This window comes from Sarcophilus harrisii, chromosome 2 (genome assembly GCF_902635505.1).
Source record: "Sarcophilus harrisii chromosome 2, mSarHar1.11, whole genome shotgun sequence".
NCBI lineage: Eukaryota > Metazoa > Chordata > Mammalia > Dasyuromorphia > Dasyuridae > Sarcophilus > Sarcophilus harrisii.
The window spans coordinates 357,111,326-357,139,292 of record NC_045427.1 but is presented as its reverse complement, the minus strand read 5'-3'; the positions used below and the strand labels follow the sequence as shown (position 1 = coordinate 357,139,292).

Below are 27,967 nucleotides of genomic sequence, written 5' to 3'. Positions count from 1 at the left end.
TGCAGGGTTGTTGTGAGGATCAAATTTAATAAGATAATATTTTTTCAATCTTTTTTCTTTTTTATAATAATATTGTTTTTTCAAAAATACATGCAAAAATAGCACACCCTTGTAAAACCTCGTGTTTCAAATTTTTCTCCCTCCTTCCCCTAAACAGTTAAACATGTGAAATTCTTCAAAACATATTTCCACATTTATAAGATAAAATTTAAAAAGAACTTAGGATACAGTCCCTGAGTAGTAGGTGCTATGTAAATACTTGTTCCATCCCCTTCCTTTGAATCAACTCCAGTTTATCCTAAAATTCAGTCTTCCTAACTGTGGTTTACAGCACAGAATAGTTATTAACACTTAGGAAGTCTGACTCCTACTCCAAGGAGTCTGTGCCTCAAAATCTTCCTAAGATTTTTTTTTTCTTTTGTGAGGACACTCATTTGACTTGAGCATTGAATCTATTAAAAGCCTCTGATTTATTTCATAAGACCTCCCAGAAAAGGCAGGTGGGATGGTGGGAAAGGAGGAAAATGGGGAGATGGAAGAAATAAGTACCTCTAGAGGAAAGACCCCAGTTCCCAAGGAGGGAGATAGATCACCCCGAATCACATACTGGTATAGGAGGGAATCTTGTCACACGGACTCTCACAGCTAGAGGGCAACATGTCCAACCTGTTCTTGAAAATTGCGATGAATGGATCTTGGCAAATGACCTCCCCTCTTTGGACCTCAGTGCTCCATTCCCTATTATAAAGGATTAGATTAGGTTTCTTCCAGTTCAGGGAAGCACTTACACCTTTTTCTCAGACTGGGGGAGAAATAGGAAAGCATGGATGCCAGAGCTGGAAGAAATCTTACAGATCATTCAGTCCACTCATCCTCTTTTTTTTTTTTTTTTTTTTTTTGACAGAAATAAAATCTCAGTTTTTTCTAATTCCCAGACCACCAGGTGAGAGGGGAGAGAAATTTGAAAAGAAGAGAAAGGGCAAGAAAGAAACTGGGAAGAGGACAGAGATTATAGGACAAGAGAGAAAAAGGGAAGGGAAAAAGGTAGGTAGAAAGGAAGTTGAGGGGGACTCAGTCTGGGTATGTGCTCTCCACCCCTAAACTCTTGCCCCCTTCTCAGGTCCCAGGTTACGACGAGGGTCAGTTCTGAACAGCCTGGATTCCACCAGGAAGCCTTCATCTCGGGCCAGCCAATCAGCCCGACCCCACCCAGACGGGACCAGTGTGCGAGACCGCAGTGCAAGGCCCCCATCTTCTGGCCACTCCCGTCCTTGCAGCCCAACGCAGGGCTCCCGAAAAGTCGGGCTCACTGCAGCAGAAGTACGAATTTGTCCCTCCCTCTCTAATCCTGGTCTCGGAAGTGGAGAGCCACTGGGAGTCCCCACCAGCACAAGACTCAGAGCCCCTTCTGGGAGCACCCAATTCCCCTCCCAAGCCCCCTCAGCTAGAAAACGAAAGGGTTGGGCTCGCTGACTTCCGTGGGTTCCTTCTGCTTCTAAATCTGTGAAGCTTTGATATCTGGACCCGGTAGTCCTACCTAAAGAAGAGGATGAGCCATATAATAGTGTTCATTAAGAGCCTAAATTCCCACCACCTCCACTTAGCCGTATAGGTCTTGGCCACCTAAAAGCCATTTTATTTGAGTCTCATTCCAATGTGCCTCCATACAGTGACTCATTTGGTGGAAAGTTCGTTTTACCCTGTGCTCCTGGGCCCACTTCCTTGGCATAAAACGGGAATTCTCTGGGGGTTACCTGGCACATGGCAAGAATGGTTGTTTCTGCTGTGGCTAGGTGGCTGAGGAAGTGTGAGCTATCCCCAGAGAAAAGCCCTCCCCTTCCCTTAGGGAAAGGATGAGGCACTCAATCCACCAACTAGCAAAAATGGCCCTGGTGAATGCTTTTGCTGTGCCCTGGGGTTGATGCAGAGTGTACCCCCTGGCAGCTGGTAAAGGTGAAAGTCATGCTGGGAACTGGATCCAAGGCACATCCCTCCCCCTTAGTCTCTCAGCCTTCTCTGCCTAGGGGGCTATCATGGGGGAGTAAAGGGGTGCAGTCGCTTCCCGACTCAGCAGGTTTTGTTCCAAATTACATCCACTTGCAGTGTCCCTTTTCGGTTATTTGGGGAATGTTAATCTGAGGCACACAAACAGTTAAATGGCAAGATCTCCCTGAGATTCTTGCTCCCAATTTCTTTGTGTAGTCTTCCCTTCCTGAGCTTAAAGTGCCCCATAGCACTGAGCTATGCTGATAATTATGAATTATGATCAGTCGGTCTAAATAGGCACAACTTCCTTGGCATGTTCCTTAATTTAAAGTGAACTGCTCCAAGCCCAGCCCTTTGGGGTGTTTTACCTTCCATCTGGTACCAACGAGCCAGTCAGCAGTTAGAGGGTGGCAACTCTCCCTTTTCTGAATGTAACCCTTCATCTCCTGGTTTGCCAGTCTGTTCCCTCGACTCTGTTAGTACCTATGGCAACGAAACAGACTTTTACCCAGAAGTCACAGAAACACTTGCCTTTTGAACTTGGAGGAGAGAACCCTGGAAAAGAAAGAATGGAATCCATCTTGCCACAAGCCATATGGAGGCACAGGGCAGTGTGAGGGAGGCACCTCTCCTCATTAGGGGCCCTTCTCCACAGCACCTGTGCACTGGGACTACAGTCAGTTGTAATTACAGACAATAATGATCAGGATGGAGGGGCTGAGCCAGAGAGACAGCCAAGAGCTGAGTCAGAGTACCCAGCCACCTACTCCATTCCAGATCAAAGAGAAGTCATCCATGCTTGTCCGGGCCATTCATTTCCTAATTCTCCTCCTTTCTAGAGAAAGGGAAAGAAAGCATTCTGGTGTCGGTTTTTTAAAAAAATTATTATCATATTATTATTTGCTGTAGTGGAAAACAGTGAGCCAAACTAACCGCTCCCTGATTACTGCTTTTATCTACCTGTCAGAGTTCATTAATTTCCTACTCTCTGACAAGTACTGTGATATATATTGGAGATACAAATAAAAATCTCAGATAATCCCTACTATCAATGAGAAGAAGAAACAATAAATAGACAGGGGATAGGAACTGGACCTACAATTTAATTGGTATGGGTGAGGAAACTCTTGCTATCAACAAACTATATAGTCTTACAAAGTTACCTGGAGCACAAAGAGGATGATTGACGTGTCCAGGGTCTCACAGCCAATATTTTTCATTTAAAATTTTTATTTTGGAGGCAGTTGGTGTTAAAGGACTTGCCCGGGGTCACATGTCTAATAAGTGTTTGAAGCTAGATTTGGATTCAGGTCCTCCTGACTCTGGGGCCAGTGCTATATTTACTGTACCATTTAACTGCCCTGCAGTTAATATTCTTCAAAGGTAGCACTTGAAACTAGACCTTTATCACTCCAAGGACAGCCTTTATCTATTTCATCATTAATCCTGTACACATTAAGTATATATAGAATTAACATAATGAGAGGGGCAGCTAGGTAGTACAAGGTATGGCATTCTGGGCTTTGAGTCAGAGAGACCTGAATTCAAATCCAGCCTCAGATACTACCTGGGCAAGTCACCTCATCCTGTTTCCTAATTTATAAAATGAGCTAGAAAAGGAAATGGCAAAATGATTTCAGTATCTTTGCCAAGAGAAGCTCAAATGAAGTCATGAAGAATCAGACACAACCATTGGAGCTGTGTCCTTCTCCCCCATCCCCCAGGAGTTCCTACTCTCTCCACACATGTTTTCCTTTTTTCTAAAGTCTCTATATCTCAGTCTTATTATTTCTTATGGCTGAGGTATCAACTCAAGATTTACAAAACTCCAAGGAGAACAAGGTAAAAATGTCATTGAAATATGCTTCGCTGTATCATTAAAATATAACATAGATAATTTTATTTTGTGTTTTTAAACTACAAATGAGGCTGCTGAGATCCCTTTCTAAGTTTGATATCACTGCCTTATGGAATTCTGGGAAAATAAATCTTTTCCTCCTGAATCTAACTCCTAGCTTTAGGAAAAACTTTTGCAAATAGCACACTTGTGCGGGTATCCTCTCTGTCTCTGTCTTTCTTTCTTTGTCTCTCTAGCTCTCTCTGTCTCTGTTCCTCTGTATATGTATATATGTATTGTATGTGTGTGTACATATGTGTGTAACACACATATGCTCACACATATATATGTACACACACATATAAACAGTACCCTTTGTCATTTAACCAAGAACCTAGTGGATTATAATTATATATTTAGTTATATGGAAAGCATGTCAAATATATATTTCTATATAACACAACAACCTATAAATCAATCAATAAACATTTATTAAGCCTATATTTTGTGCCATGCACTGTGCTAAGCATTGGGGATACAAAAAGAGGCAAAAGACAACCCCTGCTCACATCTAATGGGGGGGGGGGGGTGGATAGCATGCAAATAATTCTATACAAACATGCTGTGTATAAGATAAATAGGAAATACATGCTTAAATGAAATGATTTCTCTGTGTGGTCCATGAAATCTCTTGTGGCTCCTTTGGCATGAGAAGTTCTTTATGTATTTAAAGTATGTTCATTAATAAAATAATTAAGACAGTTTTTTTTTTAAAGGAAATAGTTGGGAAAAGCTTCCTGTAAAAGATGAGATTTTAGTTGGGATTTAAAGAAAACCAGAATAATCTGTAATGGAAATATGATGAAAGAGAATTCCAGGTATGGAGGATGGACAGAGAAAATGCCCAGAGTTAAGAGACAGAGTATCATGTTTGTGGGACAGCCATATTAGTGGCTAATGTCATTGGATTGAGGAATACCTACCTATAGGCTCTAAGGTATAAGAAGACTGGAAAAGTAGGAGAGAGCTGGGTTTTGAAGGGCTTTAAATGTCAAACAGAACATTTTTTATTTGATCCTGGAGACAAGAAGAAGTCTTGAAGTTTATTGAATAGGGACTTGACATGGTCAGATCTGTACTTTAGGAAAATCACTTTAATGATTAAACAGAGGATGAATTGGAATGGGAGAGACTCATACTATGCAAAATAGAAGTACTCTATCATCTGTACCGATATCCCCAAGATAGCACTATGATGGGGAGTCTGCTGGTTACTTTTGTACTCTCCCCTTACTCATCCTCCTTGGGTAAATTGAGAATCTCAAATCTACTGGTCTCCAAGTCTGAGTCTGGGCCCACAAATGGGCCAGACGGAATGGTATCATCCCAAACGCTTATTATGTCAGGTTCTATATCTGGTGTCTGTTCTCTTGAGACTCCTGTGGCCTAAGTGCTAGGTCTCTGCACTCAGTTCCTTTCCCCTATCCAGAGTCTCCCATCCCCTCCCCTCTTTTGCTTTGGTACAGTATTCCCTCTGGGATCCCATGGGGATCAACTCTGGCTTTTCAATCTGGGGTTTGACCAAGATTCTCATTATGTGGGCTATGATCTGCAACTCATGGATAGATCCTCAGTTCCTTGAATTTTCTGCATCCCTATCTGCCTGTTTGTTGAGAAGTCTGAATAATCTCTCTACCATTCCACCCCCCACTCCAATCCCCGCACTCAAGCAAAAGATATTTGTAATGTCTTTGGAAGCCCCCAACCATTCTTTGGAGCTGTTTTATAAGACTGACATTATCTAGTCTTCCTCCTCCTTGGTATAATAGAGGGGTAAGTTCTGAGTCAATCCTCTTATATTTTTCTTGAACACTGAGACATTATAATCAATTAGCAAGTATTGATTAAATGCCTACTGTATGCCGACTACTTTGCTAGGTGGTAGGGACATAAATAATCCCTGTTCCAATGGAGGTACATTCTAATGTAGGTGTATGTGTGTATATGTGTGTGGAAGGGGAAGGAGGGCAATATGTACACATATAAGTAGATATAGCCAGAGAAAATGTTTGGAGCTAAGAGATGAAACTTCTTTTTCATGGAATAGCAAGGAGCTCAGTGTCACTATATTGAAGAATGTATTCTGGGGATATACAGAATGTATACAAAATAAACATGAAATAAATAGAAAAATATTTGTTTTGTTTGTCCTTCATTTTTAAAGAGGACCAATGACATCACGGGTGATGGCTTGGCTTGTGAATGAATTGGATTTGAGTCAGAGTTACACAATCATTAGCCTTAATCTCTCTTCCTAAATCATTCAAATCCAGTATGGACTTGATGGAAGTCAAGATGACTGGCAATGGTCCAAACTACAGCGATTGACCTTGGCATCTTTGATGTTTGACCAAGTTCTAAGAGTTCCACAGCACCTGTTTCAGCCACCTTCGTGGCCCCTGAAACAAAGTGTTCTTGTTTGTCCGTTCCATTAGAGGACATCTCCATATGCTTGGGATGACAGTCCCCTAACTTACCAATGGGCAGCGCCCTGTTGGTTACTCTCAACCTGGTTTAACCCATTTGCCCAGATGGTTTTAGCAGGATGTGGCCACTATGTGTGCTACAACTTCTGGGAATCACAGCTAAGAGCTGAGTGGCAGAGACATGAAAAGTTTTTGGCAAGCCCTCAGGCCAGAGATGCTAGTCCTTCCTGAATGCCCCTTATGCACCATACCAGGAAGTTAGTGAGGGAAGGCACTAGCAGTTACAGGAATCGGGAGAGATTTTATGAAGAGAGTAGGGTTTGCACTACGTCCTGAAGGAAGCAAGGGGTCCTGTACAGAGAAAGTGAATTCTAGTCATGGGGAACAGTAAATGCCATGCTATGGGGCCTGGGAAATGGGATGTGGAAAGTGAGGAACAGAGAAAAGGCTAGTTTAGTTGCATTGTAGAGTGGGTAAAAGGGAAGAATATGTACTAATAGTGGGAAGATAGGTTGAGTTTAAGTTGTAAAGAGTTTTAAAAGCCAAATAAAGGCGCTGAAATTTGATTCTAGAAATACTGGGGAGGCATAAGAGTTTACTGAGTGTATTGGAGATAGATCTTTGTGTAAGGGAAAAATGCTAGCATCCATTGCAGAACAAATAACCAGGAAAGATCAGACAGGTAAATCAATTAGGAGGTTATTACAAAAATCCAGGGTAGAGGGGTTGTTTTCTTTTGATATTTTTGAGAGTCATAAACATTCATGCTGCAGATTAGCCTGAGCTCACACTGAATCTCCTTCCATTTCAATCCAATTCCTCTCTCTTACATACACAGACTCACTACCCCTATATTTCCACCCACACATAAACCACCAGTGCTCCTATATTTCCTTACACATAATAAAATGATTTTTATTCAAGCTACTATTTTCTTTCTTTCTCATACTCATGCTAAAATTCTCTGCAATAAGAGACAGTCACTTTGATGGCAAAACTGACTCTTGGTCCATGCTCCTTCCAAGACCAGGAACTGTTTCTTTCACCATATCTCTAACATCAGCATCAAAAGTACTTTCAGGTCCATAGCTGTTCTCTCATTATTCAGTGCACTCAATCTTTTAACCAATATAGGGAATAAGGTAAGAAGTAGTTAAAGCAGCTGAGTCTGAGTCTGAATAAATGAAGAATAACTATGCAACTAAAGTTCTTGGGGCACTCATTTGCTTGCAGCTGGCAGTTTATAATCCAAACCTATTGAAGAAGTGTTGGAATTATTTCTAAGAATTGTTGAACATTTGCAAAGGTATTATGAATTCACAATTTGCTTGGTTTCATGATTTTTCTCCATTGACCTTAAGCAGCCCTAAGGCAGGAAAGGAGATGTTATATTGGAGTTACCTAGGATTGATTCAGGATGGTCAGGTGGTCAAGGGATTCTGAGCTGGTAGAATACCAAAGGACTGATGTAGAAGCAAGTGAAATCAGAGTTGGGGGCAGTGAACACACAAGTGAACTATAGATCCAGGTCCCACTGATTGCTAGAAAAAGGGAGGGAAAATGGGAAGGAAGAGGCCCAGTATGATTGAGAGGGTAGAGTGGGTAAGCAGGAAAAAAAAAAAAAAAAAAAAACCCAAGCATTTTACATATTTGGAATTGATGAGTGAGAGGTCAAATGTATTGGGGGGGGAAAAATCCCCAACCTTAACTAGGAATCAGTGGAAGAAATGCTATAGCTTTTCTAGTCAGCATAATAAAAATCACAGATATTACCTCGCCAGTAAAGATCCATATATAGCTTTTCCATAGCCATGTTTTTTTAATATGCCTATGAGAATTGAACTGTAAGAAAAGCTGATCACTATGGAATCAATGCTTTTGAATTGTGATAATAGAAAAGATTTCTGAGAGTCCCTTGGATAGCAAGAAGATCAAATCAATCAGTACTTAAAGAAATTAATTCAGGCTGTTCAGTAGAGGGTTAAATACTGAAGCTGAAATTTAAATATTTGGGCCACATAATGAAAACAGGAGGCTCATTGCAAAAGGCCCTGATGTTAGAAAAGATTAAAGGCAAAAGGAGAAGGGAGAAGCAGTGTCATGGAAACAATGAACATGAATCTGGACAGACTTTGGGAGATAGTAGAGGATATATGGTCCACATGAGGATCACATATACATGAGATCACAAAGAATCAGACCTGACTAAATGACTGAATAACAACAACAAAAAAGGCAGCTTTACAGAAATGTCCCTTTCTTTTAGCTTCCTAGACAGACTAAAGTGACTTGAAACTGGAGTTAATCATAGAAGACTTCCCAGAAAGCCAAACTTAGAGCATAGAGTCTGGGAAGACAGGAAGATAGAATCATAGAACTTAGACCCAGAAAACTTTAGAGATCATCTACTCTAATTGTCCTATGTTGCAGAGGAAGGAACTGAGACCCAGACAAGTTAATGAACTTGGCCATATTCACACAGGTAATGAGTAGCAGGAAAGAACATTCTTTTTCTACCACAACATTGGTCAGATGGTTAAGAGATGGCTTGAGTTGGCTGCTAAGAAATATTTGAGTGATTTATTTATTTTTTATAGTATTTTATTTTTCTAAATACATGCAAAGATAGTTTTCAACATTCACCTGTGCAAAACCTTATATTCCAAAATTTTCTCCCCCTCTCCCTTCTTCCCTTCCCCCAAGATAGCAAGCAATCTGATATAGGTTAAACATGAACAATTCTTCTAAACATATTTCCATATTCGTCATGCTGTGCAAGAAAAATCAGATCAAAAGGGAAAAAAAAACAGGAAAAAGAAAAAAACAAGCAAACAAACAACAATAAAAAAGCTGAAAATAACTACACTTTGATCCATATTCAGTTTTCATAGTTCTCTAAGATGCAGATGGCACTTTCCATCCCAAGTCTATTGGAATTGCCTTGAATCACCTCACTGTTGAAAATCCATCACAATTGCATCACATAATCTTGTTCTTACTGTGTATAATGTTCTCTAGATTCTGTTGAGTGATTTATTTTCATAGTTCTATGTCTGTAATAAATTCTTCCAGGGTTCCCCAAGTCTTGTGGGAAAGCCAGAGGATGTTCTGGTTTGTCAGGGTTTTATTGAGTGTCTACTACACATCTAGAGGCATGCTGTCTGGAGGGGAATCATGAGAAGGTCCTGCCCTTCATGAGCTTGTAGCTGAAAGGGAAGCCTTATGAAATGAACTGAAAAATGATGAAGTTCTTAACTCCAGAACAGTGACTGTAAGTGTAATGCAAAGAGAAAGCAGTGTGGCTGGAACATTTGGGAAAACCTCCTGGAGGTGATGGTACTTTGAAAGAGAAGGCTTGAAGGAAGAGAATTTAGAAAAAGAGAGATGAGGCGCTGGGTAGTGGTCAACATCACTGGTCAGGTGGTCAATAAATAAGCATTAATAATATAATAAATAAACATTTATTAAACATCTACTAGGTGCTGAGCACCATGCTTGCTTTTTCTTCAAAATTACTTTGATATTCTTCCCCAAAACACACAAAGGACCTTACAGATGTCCTGAAGTCATATAAGGCACTATCTTGATATGTGGGGACAAAACAGTTAATTGTCCTGAACCTCAGTCTTTTTCTTTGTAATTTAAGAATACTGGACTACCTTATTTCTAAAGCCCCTTCCAACCCTCAATTCTCTATCCCAAAGTCTCTATCTATAATCTGTGAAGGTTGTCCTGGTTCTCTGACTTTAAACCCAGAAGGAAAAATAGGAATCTTTAAGAAGCAAGGAATCCGCCAGAGCTCTATGTGTCTGTCTGTCTATCTGTGTGTGTGGCTGTTTGTCTGTCTCTGTGTCTGTGTGTGTGTGTGTGCCTGCCATCTATAGGCTGACCTGAATTAAAAAGATTCCTCGGGGTAATGAGCCTGCTGTGCTCAACAACTAACTCACACTTTGCCCTGAAAAGTTTAAATCAGAGCAGATTTGGAAAAAAACAACTTAATTTGAATAACAAGCCAGATGGGGTCCTCCCCCCTCCCTGGGGAGCTTCCCTCTTCCCCCTGGCCCCACATTCCCCAGCAATTATCACAGTGACAATTATTGCACAGAATAGCATCTACCAAATTGGTATTTCAGGAGGGCTTGGCTCTGGGGAAAGCGGGGAGACTATTTGCCGAGTAAGGCCTATAGTCTTAACACCTGCCAAGAGCCAGCAATACAGACATCTCGAGCAAAGAGTATCCTTCTGTACAATATCAGAACTGAAAGGAACCTTAGAGCATGGACTGTCAAACCCAGAAGCCATTCAGAATCATAGAAGACAATGTCTCAGAAGCCTTATAAGATAATCAAAACTGCAGAGGGCCTTAGGATCCCAGAATAGTGATTGTCAGAGCTAAGGTCCTAGAATGGGGCCTTTGGGTCCTAGAACATAGAAGGTCATAACTGGAAGGGGACTGAATGTCCTAAAACATAGAGTGTCAGAGCTGAAAGAGGCCTTAATATCTGAGAACATTGATTGCCAGAGCTGGAAGGGGTCTTAGGCCCTAGAATGGGGCCTTTGGGTCCAAGTACATAGAATGTCAGAGCTTGAAAGGGACTGAGAATCTTAGGTTATGGAATGTTAGAATCAGTCAATAACTAAATCACTCTGAGGAGTCCTTATCATGTCTCTACTATGTGATCCCCTTAGGGAAAACTCAAAGAGGACATGGTCTCTAGCCTCAGTAAGTTTGAAATCTAGTTGGAAAGATGAGGGGAATAACAGAATCATAAAATGTGGATTCACAGAACACAGAATGTCAGAGCTAGGAAGGTTCTTAGAGATCATTTAGCTTAACTCTCTCCTGTTACAAGTGAGGGAAGTGAATTTAGCAATATTGAGCTAACCCCATCCACAACCTGGAAGCTAATCAATTGTTAAATCATAACTACTCTACCTCCTCAACAATGCTCACATCCACTCCTTTTTTCTCCATTCTCATGAATATCAATTTAGTTTCAAGTTCTTACCACCTCTGGCCAAAAGAGTCCCCTAATTAACTCTCCAGAATCCTATATGTTTTCTTGCTAATCTATTTTCCACATACTTGACAAATTGATAAGCTTGAAATAGAGGTTTGAATATGTCACTCCCCTGCCCTGGTTCCCCATTGTTTTTAGGATAAAAAGGTCTTTTTAATACGTAAAGCCACTTACAATCTGGTTCCAGACTGTCTTTCCAGGGTGAATTTTTTTCATTCTACCTCTCCACCCCAAAATCTCAAATGTGGTTTTGATGGGGAAGTAGGGGAAGAATGGGACATATGCATAGATCTATGATATCAAATAATAGGTAGTGCATAAGAATGGCACAAAGTATTGTTGAGATAGTGGGCAGGAAAATATTATTGATAGTGGAAGCCGGGAGGCTTCTTGGAGGAAGAGGCATTGAAGTTGGATGTTGAAGGATGGGTGAAAGGTGAAAGGGAGGCTGTCTAGGGACCTTATAAGCAAACACATAAGTGGGGAGTTTGTGGAATGGATTCTGAGGGCAGAGAGTAATGCAATCGAGAGCATAGGTTACATGGAAGGTAATAATATGAAATCATGATAGAAAATTTAGGGTGATACCAAACTGTGGATACCCTTAAATACCAAGTAAAGGGTTCTGAATTTGACCAGTTAGATAAAAGAGTTACTTAAACCTTATTCAAAATTTTAAGCAGAACAGTGAAATGACCATCCCTATGTGTAAGAAAGAGAACTGAACTTATTTAAAAGTTTGATCCTTGGGTCAGCTTCACATATGATCTTACATGAAGGCCCTGAGTATACTTTGTGGTGTTTCATACTTCTTTGTTTGCCTCATTGCCTCCACCTAGACAAAATGAGATTATCAGTATTTGATATTTCCTCCCCTGGGAGAAAGTCACTTATTCCTTTTATAAACACCAGGGCTCACAAGGCTTAAAAAAGTATCAGCTGATTAAGGAATAGTGGTGAGGATCATGCTAGGAATGGTACGTGACATATTTGTAATGAAGAACTACTCAGTAGCAGTAGCAGTCTTCAGGGAGTTGTAGGACTAGAAAATGAAGAGGATATGAGTGTGGGAGTGAGAGTAATAGATAAGTAGTGGATAATCTACATGCTCCATTGGTATCCACAGAAAGAAGGAAACAAGCATTGATTAAACAAGCATTATATGCTAGGCACTATACCAAACACATTATGAATATCACATTATTTGATCTTTACAACAACTCTGGCAAATAGGTGCTATTATCCACATTTTGCAATAGAGGAAAACAAGACAGATGGAGGTTAAGTGTCTAAAATAATAAGTATCTGCGACCATATATATATTTTTAATAGCTTTTTATTTATAAAATATATGCATGGGTGATTTTACAGCATTGACAATTGCCAAAACTTTTGTTCTAATTTTTCCCTTCCTTTCCCCCATCCCCTCCCCCAGATGTCAGATTGACCAATACATGTTAAAGTATAAATTAAATACAATATATGTATACATGTCCGAACAGTTATTTTGCTGTGCAAAAAGATTGGACTTTGAAATAGTGTACATTTAGCCTGTGAAGGAAATCAAAAATGCAGGCGGACAAAAATATCGGGATTGGGAATTCTATGTAGTGGTTCATAGTCATCTCCCAGAGTTCTTTCACTGCAACCATATTTTAAATCAACTCTTCCAGGTTCCAGGCATGATGCTGTGTCACCTATTAGTTTATAAAAGTTGAACAATTTATAAGAAGGCTCCTGACGTGTTAGGTATACCCTCTGTGAGAGATGTATGAAAGGACATGGAAAGAGTCACACAGGATGGGTTGCAATTTGTACTGTTGGAGGGTATACTCCATTGTATGCCTCTGAAATTACAGAATTGTCAAAAAATTGAAGCAAGTAGAACCATTTTCACCATCATTGCAAAGGCCAGTAGTGTTTCAGTCCCTTAGATAACTTCCTCTAGGGTTTTATCAGGGGACAGCCAGGAAATTGTTTCATCATGCCTTTACATCCTCTTTTTTTTACTTTTCTGGCAGCTCTCCCAGAGATGACAATTTAGTGCTTATTGATCAACTGTTATAAGCTAGACTTGAGGTTGGCCAGCCCAGTGTTTTAGATTCAGGATTTGAATGAAATGTTCTTGTAGAACATTTAGCAAAGAACAAAAGGAGATGTGATTTACTATGGCATGGAAAGGGTATCCATCAAGGATCAAGCATTCGTTGCTTTGGGCATAACTTTCTTGCCTCTGTATTTGCCATGGTGGTATACCGACATTAAGAGTGAGGAAGGAAGTTCTAATTCCTCAGGGACTAGCTTTTGTGCTTAAACCACTAGGAAATCCTGTCAATGGTGAAATCCTTTGTTCAGAAAACAGAGAGCTGGAGTCAAGAAGACTTAAATTCAAATCAGCCTCAGACCCTGAAAAAGTCACTTAAATGCTCTCTGCCTCAGTTTCCTTATCTGTAAAATAGCACCTATTTTATGGGGTTGTCTGTAGATCAAATGAAATATTTGTAAAGTACTTTGGAAACCTTAAAGTTAGAAGAATGTTAGCTATCATTACTATTCCCTAAATAATTTTTTAATTCAATTTTATTTCATTTTCAGCTTTAAACTTTCTATCTCCTGTTTCTCTTCTTCTTACCCTCTCTTCTCCCTGTTGAAAACAATTAAGTCTTGAGGATAATTGTAATACCTTTTTAAAAAAAGTAGCCTAAAGTGTTTTGGGCAGTTGTGGTTCCTACAATATACCATCCCTTGGTGGCAAGGTCCTAAAAGATGAAGACCTGCTGTCACTTAAAAAGTCTTAGGGAGGTTAGAATCCTGATCTTAGGGATGGAGAGATGAAGCCTTGCATAGATATTTCTGGAGGAGGAAAATAAAAACTAAAACAATGAAGATATAAAAAGTGACAATAAGCATTGTAATAAATCCCTGAAGGAGTGACAGAATATAAAGAATGAATTCCCAAAATCCCAGGATTTTTCTTTCTCTTTTGAAAGGACCAAGTCCTACATCTCAATGATATGTGGTAAGTGATACCAAACGTTAATAGTTCATTGGAACTGATATAAGGGGTATCAGTGAGGAAGGACAGTGCCAGGAGCATCAGGGTCAAGGTATAGATGATGACATTTTTGGAATAGTCACCAATTTTTATCAAGGATTAGGTTCATCTTTAGTAAGGTATCGAAGATTAATTACCTACTTGTGACAAGATCAATACAAAGAATTACCCTATACCACTACCCACTCTGGAATCCCTAGCCCACCAGCCAGGACCTCTCCCTCAGTGGACAAATACTTAATCTTTGTCCCTTTAGAAACCTCGGCTGAAAGACTAACCCAATTTTTTTTTTTTCTGTGGAGGCTGGGTGGAAAGTTTCACCTACCCCTAGTTACCAAGAAAGCAAGGCATCAGACAATAACTACAACTCTTGATCCTCCAGTCTCTTCCCAAGAAGAACGTAGGAATTGAGTGAAACACTCTGACCCCATCTTATGATTCAATTCTGGATTTAGTTCAGTTATCTTTCTATTTGATTATGGATCTAGTCCAATTTCTGTCTTGTGAAAAAAGACAGAATCCAACTCTGGTTGGCTGGAAAGCCAGACCACCTCTTCCTATTGCTTAGAGCCCAAATTTTTTTAATGTTTACCTAAGGACATAGGTTATGCTGACCAGAAATCCAGTCAAATCCAAAGACTAATGTAAAGAGTTTTCTCACATTATTCACCTCAAGCAACTCATATGTTTATCAGAAAACTGGCCTCATTCTGATCAATTAGTTATTCCTGATTGCAGGGAATTGTACCTGTTTTCTCTTCCCTTTTCCAACTCTTGAAACTTATTCATTCTGTTCTCAATTCAAAAAGCTCCTAATTTTTCTTCCACTTAGAAATCAAATTTTGTATCCTGGTTTATATACTGTTAGTTGTTTTCCTGTTAATACACAGAAATCTGTCTCAGGGGTATTTGGAGTTTAGTGCTAAGTTGAAGAGACTTGGTCCTAACTTGTTGGGTAATTGGCATGCATTGTTTAATAAATCAATATGTTTGGAAGCTGGAACCTTTGTTTCTTCAGTCATTTCAATTAATTCACGTATCACTGATAACCACTGGATATGCAGAGGATAACTCAGCTACTTATTCTCAGTTTTGGAATTATTTCATAGTAAGGAGGAAATTCAACCACTGTCCTCTCAAGTGCCTCCCCTACTGCTACTAAAGTCCTGTCGCTGTTTATCTTTCAATCTTAAAAAGTATCATGTCATTGAGGAGATGTTACCATGGCATGCAAGTGAATTGGACTGAAGAAGGGCTGTACAAATTTACCAGCCTCACTTTTTCCTCCAGAACCATCTGGGTCCAGTGACAAGATATAAATCAGAAATACTGGAGATGGCCCTGAATGTTTGGCCTTTTTTAAGCTAAGGTTTTTGACAGGTCTTAGTTTGTCTGAGGCAACACCCACACAGTGATTAAGAAAGAGGCAGAAAACAGCCTGTTTTACTAGTCCAAAAAAAAAAAAAAAATCAATCTGGAAGGGGAAGACCATCAGGATTTTTGGTCCAAACAGAGACAATTGCTATTTACATTCCCTTTGAGTCAATTGGAGCTTGGCCTGTGATCTATTATTGGCCAATCAATCAGTAGTCCTTAAGAGAAAAATCTTGTTGGTAAACTCCAAGATATCTTGGGAGGTTTCAGCAATACAATAAACAAATAAATAAATAAATTTACCTTCTTTTGAACAGAGCATCCACAAGTAAGTATATGATAGCTATATGGACAGAAGGAAGGGAAAGAGAAGGAAGAAAGGAAGGAAGGAAGGAAGGAAGGAAGGAAGGAAGGAAGGAAGGAAGGGAGGGAGGGAGGAAGGAAGGAAGGAAGGAAGGAAGGAAGGAAGGAAGGAAGGAAGGAAGGAAGGAAGGAAGGAAGGAAGGAAGGAAGTCCTCCTAGAACAATGAGAATTGTCTCATGGTATACTGAAGTAGAATCACGGGCACCATAGGGAGCTGTGGTTCAATGTCAATCAGGGCCTCTGCCTCCCTCTTTCCCCTACTTCAAGAATAACATTTTAATCCAATCTTGAAGATTACAAGTAATATTATAGACCAGATTTGACTCAAACATATCTGGCAATTCTGGTTAGGGATTCTAATGACATAAGACCCTAATAGACTATCCTACAGTTAACAAAAAGAGATTTACTTAATCTGAACATCCAAAGGCAATCCAACAAAGAGACCTCACTGATTCATTTGGGCACATGTTCTTAGGCCACTATAATTCCCACAGTCACTTCACTGGCAGGAGCTTCTAACTCCTTGTGAGCAACATTTGTACTAAAGCCACCAGGAAGCTACATTAAATGATTAAAGCCTCAGGCCTCTGGATCACTACTTCCTAGAGCACCTGTTTCAGAGTCAGGAAGACCTGAGATCAATGCTGTCTTGGATGCTTACCAGCTAGATGACCCTGGGCTTTGGTTCCTCCTCTTCTTTTAAAATGAGGGAATTGGAATATGGTGACCACAAAGGGCCCATCCAGTTCTACATCTGCTTCTATAACACAGTCCCAGCTGTAGTCTTTCTTGCCATTTTTTTTTTTCTCTCCAACTCTTAATTCTTTCAGTTCTCAACAGCTCCCAGCAGGGGGAAGTTGTTGATAACAGGCCAATTTCTGTTATTCTGCAGACCTGATATTTTTCAGCCTGAAGATCTCTTCAGTTTTCTAGCAAATGATACTTTCTTTCTTTCCCAGGAGGTAAGCACACTTAGCAAGCCAACAGGGAAAGTGGGCTCCAGAATCCCTCCCTCCTTTCCCCACTAGTTCCTAGACCTCAAAACATCCCTGTGAGCAGCATTCCTACATTTTTATTTAGCCTGCTTTTATTCTGTGGTTCTCAAAGCTCCCAAAGGCCACAAAAGATCTCTTATATCTCTTATCTTTTATAAGATAACCTAGTAACTTATTCCTGTTTTAATGTTGGCCACATTTTGGGTGGCAGTTATGTGACTCAGGGGATGGAGTCTGAACCTTGAGTCAGGCAGAATGGAATTCAAATACAGCCCTATACATTTATTAGCTGTATGATACTGGGCAAGTTGTTTAATCACTCTTTGCTTTGGTTTCATCAAATATAAAATGAAAATAATAATCATAACACCTATCTCCTAGGATTATTGAGTATCAAATAAGATATTTACAAAGTGCTTAACTCAGTCCCTGGTATATACTAAGTGCTTAATAAATGTTAGTTTCTTCCCTCACTCCCTTCCTTCCTCTCTCCTTTCCTCCCTCCCTCTTTTCCTTTCTTTTGTCCTTCCCTTCCTTCCTTCTTTCCTTTTCCTTTCTTTTTTCCTTCCCTCCTTTTCTTTCTTGCTTTCTTCTTTCCTTTTCCTTTCTTTTTTTCCCTCTCTCCCTCCTTTTCTCCCCCCCTTCCCTCCTTCCTTTCTGCCTTCTTCCCTTCCTCCATTCTTCTTTCTCTCCCTCTGTCATTCTCTACCTTAGTGCCTGACAGTGTGTCACCTGCCTCTGGTAAGCCCAGAGGCTTGGGAGGATCCAATCAACCTCTCCCAAATTGCCTTTCAGTCCTTTGGGGAAAATAACATGTGGGCAGGTAAGGATTCAGGGACATTCCAGAGATCAACCCGCTAATGAGTAGTAGAGCTTGGATTTGAACTCAAGTCTTTTGATTCCAAATCTGGGCCCCTTCTTCTCCACCACACTGCAAATACGAAAATAGGCAAACCGACACATGACATGACTTGCCCAGGTTAAGCTGGAAGAGGCAGAACCAGAATAATCACCAGCTTCAAGTATTTAAAGAGTTGTCATGTGGAAAGACAGATAAACTTTGTTCTTGGCCCCACTGCACAGGACTAAGAGCAATGGGTGGAAGCTGCTTAGTGGCAGATTTAAGCTGGAGGTAAGGCAAGGTTAGAATGGCTATCCCAAAGTGGAAGTGATTGCCTTGGAGGCAATAGCTTCCCTTCAAGCCAAGGTTAGATGAGCACTCATTGGGTATGCTGCAGATACAAGGATTCTTATTCAGAGACAGGTTCAACCAGGCGATTTCTGACATCATCTAACTTTCAGATTCTGGAGTAATCTCCAAATCATGTTGAGTCAAGAGTGGAGATGTTAATGGAGAAGCAAAATGGGGACTTAGTAAGAGGGGATAAGAGAAAGAAGAGTCTGAGTCAGAAGTTTAGGCCAGGGTAGGGGACAAGCATCAGGGACATGTGGACTTTGGGCTGGTAACTTTGGCAGTATATCATTTGGGGTCTGGAATGAGAAGTAAGTAGTGGGGGGTGGTGAGAGATACCATAGACAGGCACAGTAAAGGATCAAGGATAATCCATAATCTGCTTCTTAACATAGACTAGTCTTGTGCTAGTTACAGATTTGTGTACCGGACTTAATTAGGAGAGTGCTGGAGTCAGCTTAAACTGATGGTTAAATTTCTAGCATGAGTATTTATGATGGGGAAACCCCGATACTGTCCTGACTTGGGGGGGACCATGAGGTGAAGTGCTTGAGAATTCTCCGTGAACTCTTGCCTCTGTGAAAGACCCACCTCAGGGAATCAAGATAAAGTGGTTTCATTGTGTTATCTTTGTGGGACTAGTTGAGTCCAGGACCACTGCTACTTAGCTCGACCTTAAGTGATCTCATTTAGCTGGAGATCTAGATTTCTATTGATCTCTTTTGAGTTGAAAATTGGCTCAGAATCACTCCCAGTAAGCTGTCCCATTCTTCTGGAAATCTAGGCCTGGGGGCAGTAATGTCATTCAATTGAAACTTCTATTAAATTAGAAGATCTCAGTCTGATTTAAACTCAAACTGCCCCCAGCTCCCAGCCAAGATAAAATAGGCATCTGCTTGCTCAATTCTTTGTAGAGGGCCAAAGCAGGACAATGTCTTGTCAAGGAACCCCTTTCTCTCCTTGGCATCTGAGGATCCCCTTCCTGCTGAGAAGACACTCTTTTCTCAGTGGTAACCCGTATTTATCTCTCTGCCAGGATTTCTCTACATCCCTTGTTTATCTTTCTGCCAGGACATCTCTGCTAGACCTTTATTTTTCTGTCGGGACCTTGCCACTGAGGAAATCAGCCTCTTAGTAAAGGCTGACTTCTCAAGTGCCAATAAACTTCTTTTTGCCAGTCTAAATTTTCGGGTTCATAAATTCTTTTATGAAGGACCTGCGCTGACCAGAAGGGGTTCCGACAACTCTGCCCTGCGCCAAACCTCAATATTTGGTTCCCTGACTGGGAATTGAGGGGATCCAAACCTCCTCATTAATACTTTCGAAGTCAAGGAACCTTATAAATCAAGGGTTTTGTTGATTGGTAGGAACATATTAATAATGCATATTAAACTTGAAAGTCTATTGTAGGTATTTTTTTGAGACCTGATTGTCAAATATTTACCAGCATACCTTTCGTTGAGCTGGGGTTTTTTTTCCCTTTATTTTTTTTTCTGGTTAAATATATATTAATTTTAATATATATTAAATTTTTTAATATTCTTTAGGAATCATGTTGGGAGAGAAAAATCAGAACAAAAGGGAAAAACCATGAGAGAGAAAAAAAGAATCAAACATAGATGTGTTGATTTACATTCAATCTCCACGGATCTTTTTTCTGGATGCAGATGGCCTTTTAATCCAAAATTTATTGGGATTACCTTGGATGGTTGAACTGCTACACGGGACTGACTAGAACCCGAGTCTTGAAAGACTGTCTGTAGCTGCCTCTCCAAAATTCACAGGTGGTGGGGGGAAGTCCAAGCCAAACCTTGGAGTATTGAATTCATTCTCCCCTCATTCCCTGTTTCTTTTCAGCAGCAGCTGTCAAGCAACTCTTTACCCCAAACTCTGCTCTGGGACCCAGAGACTGCTCCTCAGGGTTTAATTAACAACAGCACAAGTTTGGGAGGGAGGTATGTGTGCTGCATTATTTCTGAAGAGGAAACTGGATCCCCCTGACTGCCCTGGGGGTGCTGAGCCTGGGGAGGTGAGAGCCAGCTGCTTACCCAGTAAGATTCCATTCCCCAACAGAGGCCCTCTCTTCCTTCAGTCAACCTAACTTTGAGAGAGAGCAGAGAACACTCTGACTAGAAAGAGAAGTCTGCAGTATCACAGGATTCAGAGCTAGAAGGGATTTTAGAAATCATCTAGTACAACACCCTTCATTTGGGGTGCAATGATTAGAGAGCTGGGCTTAGAATCAGGAGGACAGAGTTCAAAGGCAGCCTCAGATACTAGCTGTGTGACTTAGACAAGTCACTTAATCTTTTGCCTTAGTTTCCTCATCTATAAAATGGGAAGGATAATAGTAGCTACCTCCCAGAGTTGTTACAGTATCATATGAAATAGTTATCATAAAGCATTTAGCACAGTGCCTGGTGTACAGTAAACCTGATATAGATATTAGTTATTATTTGAAAGAATAGCAAATAGCCTGTTAACCCACAGTTCTCTTTTATTGTCCTGACTCAGTTTCCCTGCTTCTCAGTTCAGCAAAACCTCCCCTCCCTCTTTATCAGAATACTTGATAAGGATAAAAGATCTTATATTTTAGAATATCACCATGCCTCTCCCCATCCCAAGCTATTACAGTGGTCCTCAAACTTTTGTTCTCAATATCTTTATCCTATTAAAAATGATTGAGGAATTGTCCAAAGAGTTTTTGTTTATGGGGGTTTATAGTTATATTAATCACATTAAAAATAAAAACCCATTATGAATTTGTAGACTCTCTGAAAGGATTTCAGAGATTTCCAGGATGCTCTGGATCAGACTTTGAGAACCACCGTATTAGAATATCAGATACTGTCTTATCAAGATGCCTTTCCCCATCACTGGGGTGCCTCCCCCAATTATGTCACCCCCCTCTCCAGAGGCAAACCCCACCCTGTCAGAGTGCTGTTCCCGCTCTCAGTACCCTGACTCTGCCCCTGCCTTAGTCTATCCCCTGCATCTGAGCCATGTGTATATATGTCATTGAGAACTCACATTGTTTGCTGGATTCTTGGAGACGATAATCTCATTCAGCCCTGGGACCAAACCATGGATCCATTTGTTTCCAGTATATCTCTCCATTTAATACACTATTAAATACTTTAATTTCTATTTTGCTCACTTTCTCCAGCATTACAAGCCCCACTGAAAATGACCTGCTCAAGGTCACATCCTCAGCCAGTGTCAAAGCAACTCCAAATTCAGTGTGCTGTATCCCCAGTCTTCAAAGGAACTGGATACAACAGAACTTGGGGTGAGATAGGGGAATATGCAAGAATTTCCTTTATATAAGGACTTCAGGAGTAGAGGCAAACTGCACCTGAGAGAAACAGGATAGGGATGAGAGTAGATAAAGAAGATTTATTATGTCTAATCTGGTTTGGGAAAGGAAAGAATAAAGGAAGCAGGAATTGTAGGTTGGAATGGATAGTTCTTTAATAAAAGAAAGGATGAATAAAAAATCCTTTTTTTCCCAGTAAAATATACTCTACATTGCAAACTGGTTTTTCATCTATTCTCTAACAATACTAGGCCATCACATTTGACTTTTCATTTTCCACCTCCATGCCTTTGTACTGGCTGTACCCCATGTTTAGAATGCTTTCTCCTAATCTCTCCCTTTGGGCATCTCTGATTTCTTTCTTTTTTATTTTTTTTCCTGAGGCAATTGGGGTTAAGTGACTTGTCCAGAGTCACATAGAGAGGAAGTGTTAAGTGTCTGAGATCAGATTTGAACTCAGTCCTCCTTACTTCAGGGCTAGTGCTTTATCCATTATGCCACTTAGCTGTCCTCTCTGATTTTTTTCAAGATTTAACTCAAATGCTATCTTTTAAAGATCTTCCCAGTCTCCCCTCCCCCACTCTCATCCCCAATCACTTCAGCTTTCCCCTCTAAAGTTCCTTCCTTCCTTCCCTCCCTCCTTTCTTCCTCTCTTCCTCCCCCTTCTTCTAATCCCTCCCTCCCTCCCTTCTTTCTTTCTGTCCACATAGGGATGCATACTCTTAACAATGGGTGCTATGCCCAAAGGAACATAAATTTTGACCATTAAAACGTCCTAAGATATCTTGGGATTTACAGGTAGATTTCTTTTTAGGAATCATGCCTTAAACCCAAATCATTCTGGCACTCATTGATTGGCCAACAGTAGGTTCCAGTCTGAGCCCACTTGGTCACCGTTTGGGCTCTGATGGCTCAGAGTGAGTGTAAATAGTAATTGTTTCTTTTTGGTCCAGAAATCCTGAGGGTTTTATCTCCCAGATTGATATTTTGTGTGTGTGGACTGGGTAGAAGAGGCCATTCTTTGCTTCATTTCTTACCTAGTCAATCACTGAATGGGTGTTGTCTCAATCAAACCGAGACCTGTTAAAGACCTTAGCTTAAAAAGCCAAAGTGTCTAGATCTATGTCTTGCCCATGGATCCAGGTGGTACTGGAGAAGAAAATGTGATTGGTTATTTTGCACAGTTCTGCCTCACATAAGCCAATTCATTTGTATGTGTGAAGCCACCACCTTCCTGATGTTATAGTTCTTTTCCAGAATAAAGGACAAACAACATCTACCTTCAATTCACTCTCTATATGGGACCTTTGCAGCATTCCCAGTTCACTTTGTGTTTGGAAGCACCTTGTGACCATGTGGTTATGAGAAAGCCTCCTTTGAATTTGTCAAACTGGTCAAACTGAGACATTCTCTTTCCTGATGGATCCAGAAAATAAAGCTCATAATTTGGCCACCTAGGGAGCTTTAATTTTCATCAATAAGAAGAGAGTTCTATACCATGGGACTGCTTTGGGACTCAGGTTACATGTATGTGACTATTTACATGTTTTCTCTTCTATGTGGACAGGGACTATTTTCGTGCCTTTGTCTATATAGCACTTAACACATTGTCTAGCATAAGTAAACCAGTTATTTAATTAATAAGTAAACTCGAATAAGCACAACTCTTCTGTGCTGATGAAGAGGGGACTCTGAAACTCTGAAAATCCTTGAAGGAGAAAATCTCCTTCAACTCTGCCTCAGTGAAGGACCCTGCCTCCAGGCACAAACAGTTTTATCCTTGTTATCTGGGTGGGGTCGATTCAGTCCTGAAACTCATTGAATTCATTTCAAATTCCAGCTCAAGCTGAAACCCAGGATAAGCCAACTTGGGACTCCACCCACAAGCCCCTTTATAAGTTCTCATTATGAAAGAGCCAAACTAAAACCTCTTTGCAGAGGTTCCAAACATGCCAAGAAGCCTCTGTCCACTGGAATACTCTTTCCAGTGCCATCCTCTCTTTATCCTCACCTATTTCCTAAACAGACCTTTTGCCTCTCTGTCAGAATTTCTAACCTTACTTCCAATCCCTATAATAAACCTCTTTTATCAATCTAGGTTTTCATATCTGTAAATTCCTTTACAGAGAACCCCTGCACCACCAGAAAGGAGTCCCCCAAACCCCCTACCCTTGTGTCAAATCCCAAGGGGTTGCAGGGAAGCCAAACCTCTCCATTTGGTTCCCCGAAGCCCAACCTGCCACTAAACCTTATCATTTAACTCCCTGACCACCAGAAACCCTAATTTCATTTTGCTTCCCTAAATCTAAACCTCATCACTGGGAATACAAAGAAATGAAAAAAAAATTAGTCCTTGTCCTCCAGGAGCTTACAATCTATTGGGATAGACATGAAAACAAATATATAAAAGGCAAGTTATGTACCGAATAAATGTTTTATAAATTATAAATGCTATGGTCATTTGAAGGAATTCAATGATTAATAAACATTTTAAGGCATCAAAAAGCAAGTGAAACATTCCTTGCCTTCAAGGAAATTTGCTTTTTACAGAGAACTTCAGATAGCCAGAATTGGAAATGACCTTGGAAAGCATTTGATCTGAACCCTCATTAAAGAGGAAGGGACTACGGATCATAAGGACAGGAACTCACTTGTTCAAGGTGACAGTCTTGCTCTGCCTACAGAAGCAGTGAGAAAAGAATCTAATTTTCCTGATTTTCTTTCAATTACCCCACTATGCCCAGGGTGGCAGAAATGGGAGAGAAGGGTGGGAAAATGGCAGAAAGTAAATGAAGAGAAGGGAGAGAAAGAGAGAAAAAAATAGGGAAGGTGGAGGAAGGGGGAAGGGAGAGAGAGAGAGAGAGAGAGCGGGAGCAAGCATAAAGTGGGGGAGGGGAAGTAAGAAAATATGAAAGTTAGCAAAGAGAATAGAAATAATTTTTAGTAGAGGGACGGAGTGTGGACATTTATATGTGTATGAAGGGACAATTTAAGGAGATAAAAATCAAAGGCAGTCAGTAAATCCGAGTAATTGAATAGTCCGGGAAATCTTCATGGAGGAGGTGGCACAAGGGTCTGCATTGTGGGGTTATTTATAAATCATAGAGTTATAGTGGATGACAAAGATTGTTCAAATCACTCCCTTCTGATAGCGGAGGAAAAGTGGCATTCGGAGGACAAGGACTTGGCCAAGCTCATACGGATAATATTAATCTCAGAAAAAAATTTCTTCCGAAGTCTAGGGTTCGCTCGGGCTCTTTCCCGGGCCCCTCCTTCCCCCAGGGTTTACGAACATTCTTAGCTCAGTGAATTCTTCCCCCAGGGAGAGAGCTCTTCTGCAGCTCTAAAAATAGCCTCATTTATACTGCAGCCCCGGGAGGCAGGAAGCAGGCCTAATCCTCATTTGCCAAGAAACTAGACCGAAAGCAAAAAAAAAAAAAAGGGGGGGGGGGGTGCTATCCATTCAAGTCCCCACCCCTCTCTTTACTCCCCTCCGCCGTCCAGGGGACCTTTCCGGCCCCCTGAGCCCTGCCCCTCTGCCTTGCTCCAGCTCCCTAAAGGATCTCGCCGCTCCGCAGAGACCAGGTGACCCCTGAAAAGTTGATGATGTTGGGAGTTTCCTTTCTTGCCTGTGCCCGCCCAGGCACCCACTACAGGGAGAGGGAATCTCTGCTTAAAGGTGCCCCCCTCCCTGAGGAATTGCCAAATTCACAGAAGATTCTGCAAGAGCCAACCGAATGAGGCCGTAATGCTGGAATTTCAGGCATTGTGACAGGTGGAGCATCTCAGATTTCACTGCGTAGGTGCTCGATCTGGGCTGGGAGGAGCTGAGATACAGGGAACATCACAAGCCTAAACATATACCTCCGCAAAAAAAAATACACACAGACCAGAAATACAGACACGTAAATAAAAGGAGCTCACCTTTTTATCTCTGCCTCTAAAATGAAGGCGTGGGGGGAGAGCAGGGGGAAGGGTGAGGCATGCTGATCCAAAGAGCAGATTATGCGGAGCAGGGAGGGACATGTTGAATACCCCAGTCCCGAGCGATTCGGTTAGCCCAGAATTGAGCAGCTAGGTGGTGCAGTGGCGTTGGTTCTGAAGCCAGGAAGACGAGTTCAAATCCCGACATCAGATTCTCGCCAGCCGGGTGTCCCTGGGCGAGTCAGTTAACTCTGCCTCAGGTTCTCATCTGTAAAATGAACTGCAGAAGGAAATAGCAAACCACTTCCATGTCTTTGCCAAGAAAACCCTATAATGAGGTAATGATTGGAACAACTCAACAAATCAACGGACTCCGCTGAGGTAGATAGTGATTCAGTGGGAGTCAGAGGAACTGTGTTCAGATCCCACTTTTCCCATTTATTATGAATCTAACTTTTCCGGGCTTTCATTTCCTCATCTGAGAAATGAGAAAGATTTCATAACGTCTCAGGATCTCCAAGCTTTAATTTTCAGTGTTCGACTTTCCCACTTTAACAGAAACTTGGCTTTCCTTTTCAGATTCTTGTACAATATTCTCCAGGAAGCCTCTCCTATCCTTTCCCCTTAATTGTAGCACTAAGGAAGATGGATGAATATTGTCCTACCCTGCTCTCCATTGTTGATTCCAAACCCTTCCTTCCTGACCTCTTTCAATGATCTTTCTTTTTTCCCCCCCAAGTCCATTTAATTCCCTCATGCTACTGTTACCCCGTATTTGTTGATTATCTGCAATTTTTTCAGCATCTTTGATAGACTTGGTTCATGGCCTTCTTGCCTACTTCCTTCAGTTTTCTTTAGCAACCTCCATGTCTATGCCATTAATTCCTCTTGCAACCCATTTCCCATTCTACTTCATCCCTTGACTATCAGGCCCACACTGGCATGATGATCACACCTCAAAATTCTCCATTTCTTGGAAATTTGCACACCTCTAAGATCAGAACTTTGAAGATCTCAGCCACAACCTCTAAACCTACTTTTTGATTTTCAATCTCTTTATCTACTCTTATTCTCCATTCTTATCTCAAACCTGGCTAGTGACAACTGATGACACAATGTTTGGAAAAGTGGGTGTGGAGTCAGGAAAACTTGATCAAATCTGACCTCAGATATTTACTAGCTGTATGACCCTGGGTAAGTCATTTACCTCAGTTTTCTCATCTGTAAAATGAGGATGATAACTGCAGCACCTGACTCCTAGGATTGTTATGAAGACTAATTGAGATAATATTTGTAAAGTGCTTGGCAAACCTTAAAGTACTATGTAAATGTAAAGTACAGTGTAAATTCAATGGCCTATCTGCAGTATTTTGACACTTTTTACCTCTTCCTTCTCCTGAAGTTCTCTTTTGGCTTCCATGATGCTGCTTACTTCTGATTCTCTTCTACCTCTGACCACTTTGCTTCCTTTGCTGGTTCACCATTTCCTAGTTTCAAGTTCTGAGTCTTGAGCCCTCTATGCTTCTCTCAGTACTTCTGTCTTTTAGGCTGCTAGGTAACTCAACAGAATGTTGGATATGGAAAGAGGAACTAAAAAGCAACCACAAAATAAATGTGTGTGTGTGTGTGTGTGTGTGTGTGTGTGTGTGTGAGAGAGAGAGAGAGAGAGAGAGAGAGAGAGAGAGAGAGAGACAACAGACAGACAGACAGAGAGAGAGAGACAGAGATAGATAGACAGAGATAGAGAGACACAGAAAGAAAAGTTTGGCTAGCTAGCTGGTGCAATGGATAGAACATCAGACATAGAAGTCTGGAGGACCTGTACATAATTGTTTGCTTGTTGTAAGCCCTTAGGCTATGAACTACTTGAGAGCAAGAACTGGTTTCTGGGTTTTTTTTTTTTTTTTTGGTTTCAATCATGCTTAGCATACTGGCAGAGAATAGGTGTTTTTTTGACTAAAGTGGACTATAATAGTCCAAAGGCAAAAAAACCACCACAATAAAAACCAAAAATTTACTCTGTGAGACTGAGAATTATTTTAGAGGAGGAAAATGGAGCTATTAATGTAATCTTAAACTGTATATATATATATATATATGTATATACATATGTATATGTATTCACACACACATATATATAACGTAAAATTAAAATAACAAAGTTCTAGAATGGAGAGGAGAACCCAGGTTCCATTCCTGAAGATATTTACTAGTTGTGTGACCTTGGCTAAGTAACCTGTTTCTGACTCAATTGCTTTACCTGAAAAATAAAGGCTAGATTTGTTGAATTTTAAGGTTCCTTCTAGCTTTGTGATTCTTGATCTTGCTGAGTTCCAGGTGCTATATTTTAAGAAGGATATTGACAAATTTGAACTTTTTCAAAGGAATGTGACCAGGATGATGAAGGAAATGGA

General features: G+C 40.7%; 1 non-coding gene across 1 annotated transcript; it reads right to left on the bottom strand.

Moving 5' to 3' along the window:
• Positions 1 to 876: 876 nt before the first annotated feature.
• On the bottom strand, positions 877 to 25,822 carry LOC100928333. The gene is made up of 2 exons (XR_004232086.1): positions 25,554 to 25,822; positions 877 to 2,469 (listed from the first exon to the last, which is right to left on the bottom strand). It is a non-coding gene; the product is annotated as an uncharacterized LOC100928333 (transcript).
• Between the last annotated feature and the right edge of the window lie 2,145 nt (positions 25,823 to 27,967).